Source organism: Nicotiana sylvestris, chromosome 10 (genome assembly GCF_000393655.2).
Source record: "Nicotiana sylvestris chromosome 10, ASM39365v2, whole genome shotgun sequence".
NCBI lineage: Eukaryota > Viridiplantae > Streptophyta > Magnoliopsida > Solanales > Solanaceae > Nicotiana > Nicotiana sylvestris.
Window position 1 is genome coordinate 119,193,436 of NC_091066.1, and position 10,783 is coordinate 119,204,218.

A 10,783-nucleotide genomic window follows, 5' to 3' on the forward strand; every position below is an offset into this window, starting at 1 on the left:
TTTGCCTCGATCCTCAGCTTCTTCCCCTTATTCTTCCGTAATCATGGCCACCGCTTCGGCACCTGATCCTCAGACGAAGAGTAGTCCCTCCTATGCTCCGCCTTTGGTCAGTACCAGTGGCTCGCCTCCGATGTTGGGAGAGCGAGGCTCGGGGTCCCCTACCTCAAAGAGGGCTGTCACACGGGGGAGGCCTCCCAATGTCCGGGCCATCGAGAGTATGAGTCGAGGATTATTTCATCGATGAGGGAGGAAAACATCAGGATAATCTGGAAAGAATGCAGATGGGGGGAAGGCGTGATTTTGCAAGCACCGTCCCCCGAGAAGAGTGTCATGACATACGTTGAGGGATTCTTGAGTATGTATATTCATGTTCTTGTGTCAGGTTCTCCGGACCAGGTTGTGCTTGATTTTTGTAGAAGATATCAAGTAATGTTGGCGTAGGTTCATCCCTTTCTTTGGAGAATAGTGTAGTCGATGAGATATTTTGCTGACAAGGCCGGGATAAAATTCACCCTCAACCACCTCGTGAGGTTGTACCGACCATTGAGCTATCGGGGCTTGATTTCTCTTCAGTGTAGATCCATCGAGCTCCTGTGACCGTGGATGGATGAATCAGTTTGTTCGAATCCGGACGACCGATGTTATCCCTGGAGAATTTTTGCCGTTTCCTGAGAAATGGAACTTCACATGTAAGCGCTCCGTTTGAACTATCTTTATCTCAACATGAGGTTGGCCTCGTAACAATATCTTTTTGTTATTTATTTATACCAAATCATTGGTTGCCCGGCGAGGTCCCTGATTTAGCCGAATGGTCTCGTAAGCTGGCAGCTTGCTCGAGTTACGATAGGCGCCGATGGAGAGATCATTCAAAAGGGAGATGGGAGGTGAAACATCATGGTAGGTACCTGGCGTTCTGCCCCCTAAGAGATGACTTCCTTCTTGCTGGCTCATCTGATTTATCTGCTGCAGGTGCGGGGAGTTCTTTCGAAGCGAGGCCGAGTTCCCCGAGGGAGGAGGAGAGATTGTTGGCCCCCGGGTCAAGGAGCGCCGGTAAAGGAAAGATGCTCTGGCAAAAAATGGCAGGGCAGGACAGAAAATGGCAGCTTATTTAAGAAGCACTGCCGCTGCTAAAACTGAGCTGAAGAAGACCCTCGATCGTGCAAACAATAGCAAGGAGTACGTGAAGTGCAGATCCCGGAGGGAAATCCTTGAGGAGATTCACGCCAGGGGCTTTGATCTCTCGGGGGAGATCGAGCAAGCCGAAGGAGAGGAGTACGATGCCAAGTTCCTACTGTCCAATGCTGAGGATGATGAGGAGGAGACCGCCGAACTATAGCTGCCGGGAAAAGGGGGAATGACTATTCCTTGCCTTCTTTGTTGTGTATATAGCTTTCATTATATGACGTAGGTAGAGATTGCGCTCCATCTTCAATATGTAGAAATAAGAGGGGGAACCTCACAATTTGTATCTTCTATATTTTTGCTTGCTGGAGTTTCAATTGGGTCGATTTGACCTCAGATTTACCCTTAGACTTGCGTGCTTTAACCGTATTCGGATTCAGTCTCCTAGTCGGGATCCGACTCGAGCTTAATTTACCCTTGAGTTTTGCGTTTTTATGGGCTGGTGATGATGGTTTTTATTTCTTTCCCTTGGGTGTTTGTTGTTTCGATTTTTTTGGTTCCAGTCTCCGAGTCACGTTGCGACTCAAGCTTCAATCGACCCTTAAGTTTTTTCGATCTTCAAACCGGTGATGGTGGCCCTTATGCTGTTTGGTCGTTGAGACCTTTTCATATGTGGCCCTGAGGCTTGTATAGTTAACTATTTTGGATCCGGTCTCCGAATCGTGTTACGACTCGAGCTCATTTTAATCCTCAAGTTGTCAATTTTAAGCCGGAGATAGTGGCTCTTACGCTGTTTTGGTCGTTGAGACCTTTTAGTGTATGGCCCGGAGACTTGTTTTGGCTGGCGACAATGGCTCTTATGCTTTTGCCCGTGGGCTTTTTGTAGGCTTTGTTTTCCGCTCCTTAAAGTCTTTTGAAATAATTTTGCTTGACCTGTCGTCGGTTCCGGAAGATCCTTGATTTCAAGTCGTTATCGGCAATATTTGAGCACATCGGAAGGTTTTTAGCTCATAGGTCGAGTAGATCGACGCCTTACGATTTGGAGCCAACATGGTCGAAGCTCGTTTTTTGTCTGTTTGAGGGAAGCATGTTTTAACCGGTTCTTTTCGAAGTATATTCGAAGTAGTGGCCTGCGATTTTGTTTAACGATGGTCGGGCGTCCTCGAGTCGCGTTAATTTGGATGTATTAGCCGTTTTGACCATAGTCATATGTGTTTGGCCAGAGTCATTTTTGATCCCGAGTGATAGTTTAGGCGTCTACATCGAGGGTATGCCCTTTTGGGATTCTTATAAATGCGACGTATAGCCTAAACTTTGGGATTTTTATGCCTGTTGAGGTCTTACAGTTTGTCATGCTTGTTGAGGTCTTACAGTTTGTCATGCCTGTTGAGGTCTTATAGTTTTTTTTGTAATATAGAATAGATATGGTTACGCCGAGTCTGCCCGCTAGGGGTCTTATAGTTTTGGGTTTTCCAGCGCATGGCGATTAATGACAGTCTCTAAGTCATCGAGTTTGTTTAAGCTCGAAGGCCGCTTTTTGTGAGAACGGAGTTGCCTTGTAGGGGCTTTAAGAGGCCGGAGTTCCGACCTTAGGGTCGTGCGAGTGCTGTATTGTTGACGCTAAGTCTTCGAGTATCTCGGAACGCATTTGGTGGAGAGGCCTTCGCTGTGAGCATGTTGAAATCCCCCTTTCTGGAGTATGAGATGCCGAAAGATATTCTTTATTGCTTGGCGTAGATATATACTGTAAATACATGCCATTTTGTTGTTGCGAGCTCGGCCCGTGGGGGCGCGGCTCCTTGGACCGTTTGATCCAGAGCATTATTCCCTATTGGGGCTTCATTCGTCATTTTCTGGCGTGGGGCCGGTTGTAAAGAAAGTCCCGTAGGCTTGTTGAATCCTTCTTGGGTAGTGCGTTGATGTTGCCTCGTTAAAAACCCTTGGCTATAAAACCCATTTCGGGATAAAAATTCGATCAAAGGAAAAGAGTGCGACGGATGATTTGAAGCCTCAGAATCATCAAGTCGGGGTATCGTCCTGATTACCTTGGTCGTTGTCCTACACAAGAGTAGACGTGAAGAGGGATGGGCGATTATAACTTGGTGGCGACGGTGATTCTCGAGTACTGGCGCTTATTTGGCGGTTGCTAAGTGGTCCTTTATTTGAACGCGTTCAGGGCGATCATCAAAAAATCGTGTGGACAATGTGTTGAGGCTCATCTATTTTGTTCCCTTTTGCTATCTCTTCTTCTCGTGATTGATTTTTAGCCCGGCTGCTGAGAAGTTCCAAAAGGTGCCCGTTGTCGAGCAATCGGGCCACTTCCTCTTGGAGCTGCCTGCAATCTTCGGTTCAATGCCCGTGCGAGTTGTGAAACTCGCAAATCAAATTGTAGTTCCTGTGGGAAGGATCCGAATGTAATGGTCTGGGCTATCTACCGTCTCTGATTTTGCTAATGGTGAACACAATGTCTGACACATCCGCATTGAAGTTATGCTCTAATAGGTGGGGCACCCCTGTTGACTTTGCATAGCCACCCGGATTCAGGGTTCCCCGAGGGTTCTGTCCTTGGTACACCGGTCGGCCGTTGCGGGGTGGATTACGCTTTGGAGCGTTTCTCCTATCATCGGGGTATGGCTGGTACCTTTCTTTATTCGATCTTGACTCCTTCGTCAAAAGCCTGCTCGGGTATATGATCGCAACCTACTCCGCACTGCTAAAAAAGTAGGAAGAGAGGGTCGCAATAGCTTTTACCCGATTTGTGGGTTGGGATCGATTTCCACAGGGAGCTAGGAATGGAGTCGAGTATCTATTTAGATTGGGATTGTGTATTTGTTCTAAATATCACTTCCAATAATTTTTGGTTTTTTTTAACAAACTACTATTATCAACTACTAATTATAAATGCAACTAGATTATGCTAAACGAGAATTGCTAAAAGTTGTATCTAATGGATAAAAAGGCACTAGTGTAGTGACTTTCACCTAGGTGGCTAATTGACGGGTAATTGCTTCTAAGGTACGATTGACATGATTGGAGAAATATGCTATAACCGCTGCACAATTTTACCCACTCTCACACCTCTCGGTAGAGAGAGTGATTTTGCCCAATTGACTTTCTCAAGACCAAATGGGTAGGAAAATTTGCTCAAGCAACTAGGGTTCAAGTCGGGTAATTATTCTCTCGAGGTTTAACCCTTTAATTGGGACTATCAATTCTCTTGAGTCCATCTCAATTCCTTGTTGGGTCAATCTGAAGACTTAGACTCTCTTTCTCGAGAAGAGCCAAGTCAACTTAGCACAAATTAGTGTTTGCAACCACCAATTCATAAATTAAACCATAAAATTGACCCAAATAAAAAATACTCATAGTCAATCTAGACCTAAATCACAATACCCATCAATTACCCACACTATGGTTGAGCCACAACCATAGCTAATGGGTTTAGCTACGCATGCTTGAAGAGAAAAATAGAGAAATAGATGAAGATAAAGAAATATTAATTAAACACTTAAAGTAAATACAGAGATTCTATCGTTAAAACTAAGTTAAAATGGCTATAGATGGTCTTCTCATGAGCGTAGCTCAGTTCAGAAAATAGCTGATACCCTAAAAATGAAAAAGGTTCTATTTATACTAAGCTGAAAAAACTGGACAAAAATGCTCCTGCGGGGTCAATGCGAACCACACAAAATGGTGTGCGGACGCACTAGGCTCTTGACTCTGAAAAATCAACTCTCTAAACCCAGGCTCCGCAGATTGCAGAATGGACCGCGGCCGCAGAGGCTTCCAATGCGGTCCGTGCAGAATGGACTGCGGACCGCACAGGCTTGAACCCTGGCACTTGACATCTCTTTGAAGTTTGCTTCTGTGGACCGCATAAAATGGTAATGCAACCGCGGTGTCTTCAGTGCGGACCGCATAATATGTACTGCGGCCACACTACTTTGATGCCTTCAAAACCAGCTCTCTGAATCTCCCTAGTGGGGACCACACAAAGTATAGTGCGGCCACACTAGGCCTATTTGTCCTGAGTTGTCTTGTCTTTGGTACTAGTGCAGGTTTCACTCCTTTTGAGCCGATCTTTGATGTCTCATCACTTTGTTGATCAAACCTGCAATCAAGCACAACTTATAAGCCTTTTGTAACTATTTTGTAAGAATTTATAATCAAAGCGTAAGCAAGAAGGAGCATGAAACACGTCAAAATCTAGTTATCAATTCCCCCAAACTTAAGCTTTTGCTTGTCCTCAAGCAAATAAAATAAGACCCACCCCTTAAGGGAAAATCCAAGAATTTTCAGCTATCCTAAAGTAACCTCAACTAGCATCAATTGGGACTAACAATTGCCCTCAATACAATTGAATCATTAACAACATTTAACCTTTGAAAAACCATGGATCAAGTGTGACACAAGAGCATCAAGAGTTGATTCATTACATCAAAGAACTCTCTCAATTACTTTGGTCATTGTGGAACCCAAACTCACACATCCTCAACTCTCCCTAAGCAAACCTCACCTTTTAGAATATTGGCACACAAATCGATGTTAATGGAAATTCACTCATCTCTCTCAAGAAAAGGTCACAAGTCCGGCTCTAAGTACCATATGCTTGCCCCTTATGTAAGTATCTACTAATGTAATCTTCATTCAACTCAAGATCATATAGGGCTTTTGTGGAGTCATTGTGAAGGCTTTTGGTTCAGGGTAGGAAATGTTTTGATCTAAGTGGGTTCCATCTTCCCTTAAGCATTTCTTTTGATTCATTTGGCACACATTCTCTTGTCTTTTTGAGTCATCTCACTTTTTTTTAAGGGTTTAGAGAGACACATTGTCACTTTTTCTCATGCAATTCAAACCGGTTCTCCTTTTTCAACTTTCCACACCTTTCATTCTTTTGCTTTTCTTGAATCCCTTTTTATTCTTTTTCACATTGAGCATTCTTTTTGTCTTTTGCTTTTCTTTCTTTTTTATTGCCTTTCCTTTTCTTCATTTTTGTGCCTTTTACCACTTTGTTTCCACACTCGTCTCTCCCCCCCAAACTTATACTTTTGCCATGTACTCAAGGAAAGATTGGGTGCCAAGAGAGGGTATCTTGTAGAACGGTTATAGGCTTGTATCATAGTTCTTGAAAGAAAAAGGTCTAAGGCTCAAAAGGGTTAACTAGGGATCATATCATTAGTAGGATATGGAATTGTTCAAACTATCATTTGGATCAAGGAGAGCCTATAATCACTTCTCAAGTCAAATTTCACTTAAGATTTCGCCTCAACAAACATTCAGGGCAAGTTCTAGACCAGTGGCTCTGGAATTGGACTCGCAATTTAATTTCTCACCACACAAGCTAAAGGATTTCTAAAGACATAAAGTCGGTGGCCCACAATGACCCTAGATACGATTTGAGCACACAATGGTCCCGAAAAACCACTTGATGATTATCGACCAACACAAGAGTCTCAAAGTCATGACTTTCACCATCCTAAACACAACATTTTGTCTTTGACCATGGGATCAAAGGCAAATGTGCTAGGCCCAAGTGAAGCTTTGCTTGAGGTATCCTTAACTATAAACTACTAAAAACAAAAACAAAAAACGGACTCAAACCCTTAAGAAGGTTGTCACGCCATCCATCATTGGGAAGAACCACCTGGTTCACACAACACTCCACCTTTGGAAAGAACCGTGGTATTAAGAAAACCAAAGGCTTATTGAAAATGTCCAAAACAAAACAAAATCTATGAACATAGATAAAAAGCTAAAATGAGAAATGTTTGCGAAAATAGAACAAATATATACAATAGGGGATTTGAATATACAATGGGTATAAATATATACAATGATGTAACTTTATATACAAACACAAAGAAAGATGAAAAATGCGATAAAAGTAACTAAATATCAAATTATATACAGACCAAATGTGAAAATCAAGAAAGCATAAAATGAATCAATATATACAGTCATCAAAAAATGTAGGGCGCACCCCCTCAAATAAAAGCTGGCATTGTCCCCAATGCCAACTAGTCCAAATAAGCATAAAAAATAATAGAAAAAGAATATAAAGACTCCCTAAGCCGTGTCTGTCTGCATATGCTCATGGGTGGTCCCTGGGTCCTATGTGTGCTCGGGAACCTCAGACTGGTTCCCAGTGGTCTTCTCTGCTGCTATTGGGACCTAGGCCTGGACCTCGACAGGTTGTGGAACTGGTACATCCTGTGGCTGACTGGAGGAAGCCTCTGATTGGTCCGCCAACTGGATGATGGCATCATCTGCTCTAGGGATCTTCCTCCTCTTTAAAGGCCTCTAGGTCTGCTCCGGATGTGGATGAGCTGCTGAGACTGGGTCATCGAGCAATAGGTCCAAAGGCAGCTGGTCTGCCTTCAGTCTATCTACATCTTCCTGCAGCTCCTTCAAGGACTCCTTGGAGGCCCGTGTCTTCCTAAGCTTCTTATGCTCCCGAGCAAGCTCCTTGATAGCCTTGCTGTGTGAATCGACTGCCTTGGTCAATGTCTCCTGAGTAGTGAGGATTTTCTTCTGGTTCTCAAGTATCTCTTTCAAAGCATCCTCTATTGACTGGGGCACCTATGGGGCTGGAGGAGCCGACTGAGCCTCTACTGTGGTAGTCAATGTGGACAACTTGGATGAGGCAGTCTGCATCCAGTTGTTTATACTTAGAAGGGCCTAGCTCAGCCAGTGGGCAGTGATGGGATTGGCCTGGGTAGATGGGATCTCCGGGCCTACTGATGTGGAAGGTCCGGGAGGCATCTCAGCATGAGTGGAGGCAAGCTCAGCGGGGGTTTCTACCACAACTGGCTCTTTATACTGGCCAGTTGGGGCAGAAGCAGGGGCTTTGTAGTTCTTGTCCTTTGGGTTGTCATTCCCCTTCAAGCTATACCAGGAGAACGGGGCTGTCGCCATGACCTTGATGTTATATGGCCTCTTGTCCACCCCCAAGTGTTGGAAGTACATAGTGAGGGTGTTGGGGAAAGGATAGTTTTGGTCATGCTCGGCACCCACTATAGAAATGATTCGGGACATCACATTCCCCATGTTGATAGGGTACCCTGCCATAATGGAAGCAACCAAAACAGCCCGGTGGAGGAATAGTCTGGATATGGGTAGTAGGATCTAACCAGCTGCACACAAATGTCTCCCAACCCCTCGCCTCAAAGTTTAGGGTCCTCCGTAGTATTTTTACCCCAGCTGTCAACCAATCAGGAACGATACCCGGGATTGCCAGGTACTGAGCTAACCATAGACGTACCTCCTCGCCCATCTCCATCTTTGCCATATAAAGAGATTCATCCTCCTTGTTGAAACCCATATATTTATTGATCGACTTCCCGTCAAACAACACCTTGCGGTTCCAAACCTTGGTCACTTTGGAGCCCTTTAAGATGTGGGCTACATTACAATATAACTCTTTGACCAAGTGTTCGTTGGCGTCCACACAGGCATCTAAGAAGTGTTCCCAACCTATTCTAGTTCTGAACTGTCTCTGCACGTCAGGGTTGTGGGGTAAAAGATCTCTGTCAATGAAACTCTGCTCCGGTATCAATTTTCTCACCGGCCACCACTCCCTAAACTTGTGGTACGCCACCTAGCTCACAAACCTATCCTCCCAAACATCGGGCTTTCTAGTTCGGGCAATGCCTCCAACCTGAGGCTCACCACGCTCAGCTACCTCCTCATCCCCTTGCACTTCCTTCTCACCTCCGTCTGCACCCTCCCCAGATAATGAAGCTGTGGGGGAGGTGGAGTATTCACCACTACCAGCTGCTGAGCCCTCAGACGACTTAGTAGAAACATGCCATGGTGCTTGGGCAGTAGGTGATGAGGGAGGGGGGTCTCTATGTCTGGCCCTCTCCTGATATGGGATGTATTCTGGGACTGAGTCTGAAGAGATCTCCCGAGAGGGCTTGTACTCACAACTCGACATGTCAATGCCTTTGTCAGCTGCTTTTATGGCCTTCCTCATGTTCTTTATGTTTTGACAAGCCTGGGGAGTGAGTTTAACCATTTTCTATTTTCCACCCCGGGAAGATTCACCTCTGCCGGGTTGTTTGGAGCCTTTCCTCTTTATTTAACCATTATCTGCAAAAACAATCATCTTACATTATTAGTATCAATAGAAGTAGTGAGCAACATTTATGCAGAAAGAATTGCAGACAGAATTGAAAAGTTGCAGCCAGGTTGCAGAAACAGCCCAGTGCAGCCGCACAAAATGGAGTGCGGCCGTATAGGGACCATCGCGAACTGCACAATAACTCCCACAGTTCGCACAGGGATGGGGTTCAGACTACCCTTTCTCTGAATCTGACTAGTGCGGTCCGCACAAAATGGTACCGCGGCCGCACTGGGCCAGTGCGGACCGCACAATATGTAGTGCGGCCGCACTGACCAAGAGTAATCTTTCTGAAGTTTGTCAACGCGGTCCGCACAAAGTGGTACTACGGACCGCACTAGATCACCGTGGACCGCACAAAAGTGACCGCGGTCCGCACAGGGTGCCCAACAGTGGCATTGAGTTAGGGTTCTTAGATTTTGCTTTTAAGTTCAACTTTTGCTAATTTATGTCCCTACATATTTACCCAGTCCATAAAACTCATTAAGTCCTCATGAATCAACATTAAATCCAATCTAACCTAGCTAGTGAACTAATTACGGGACGAACAAGAATTATAAGCTAAGAAAAATTGAAAATGAAATGAAATTGATAGAATTGAAACAAGAAAATGGAAAATTATGCTACTACTTGTTAGATGAAGTGAGGACTGATCGATGTAAGTCGTTAATTACAAGAAGAAAGGAAGATGAACAGTGCTCTACGCTTCTGAGAGTTAAAATTGTGAAAAGGATAAAAGGGGGTCCCTAGGGTCTATTTATAGAAAATCCCCTGGGGCCCAGTCTCACCTACTAGTGCGGACCGCACAAAATGGACCGCGGTCCGCACTGGGCTGTTATGATCAAGCTTGGCCCAGTATCCCACTGCGGTTCGCATAAAATAGATTGCGGCCACAGTGGTCCACCGCAGACCGCACAAAGTGTAGTACGGCCGCAGTGGCAAACTTTAGAGAGGTATCATTTTGGCCTTCACTAGTGCGGACCGCACAAAGTGTAGTGCAGCCGCACTGGCAACTTCAGAGACTGAACATTTTCTTCACTATGTCTTGCACTGCATCAACACAATCCCTGCAACATCTCGCAACCAGTTAGCCCAAAAATCAATCCTATACTACAAAGAAAATCAAAGAAAACAAGAAGAAAAACACATGGGTTGCCTCCCAAGAAGTGCCTGATTTAACGTCGCGACACGACGCATGTTACCACCACATCACTTGAGATGAAGGAGCGCCACCACGTGGCTGTCATCAAATTTTCAAAGATAATACTTTACCCGGTGCCCATTAACTCTAAAGACTTCACCATTTTTGTTTTTCAAATCAAGAGCACCAAAAGGGGTCACAAACACAACTTCAAACGGTCCACTCCATTTGGATTTGAGCTTTCCCAGAAACAGACGTAATCGAGAGTTGAACAAGAGAACTAAATCACCTACGTTGAACTCCTTTCCATGAACATATTTGTCATGAAGGTGCTTCATCTTGTCCTTATACAAGGATGAACTAGAGTAGGCATGTAATCTAAATTCATCGAGTTCATT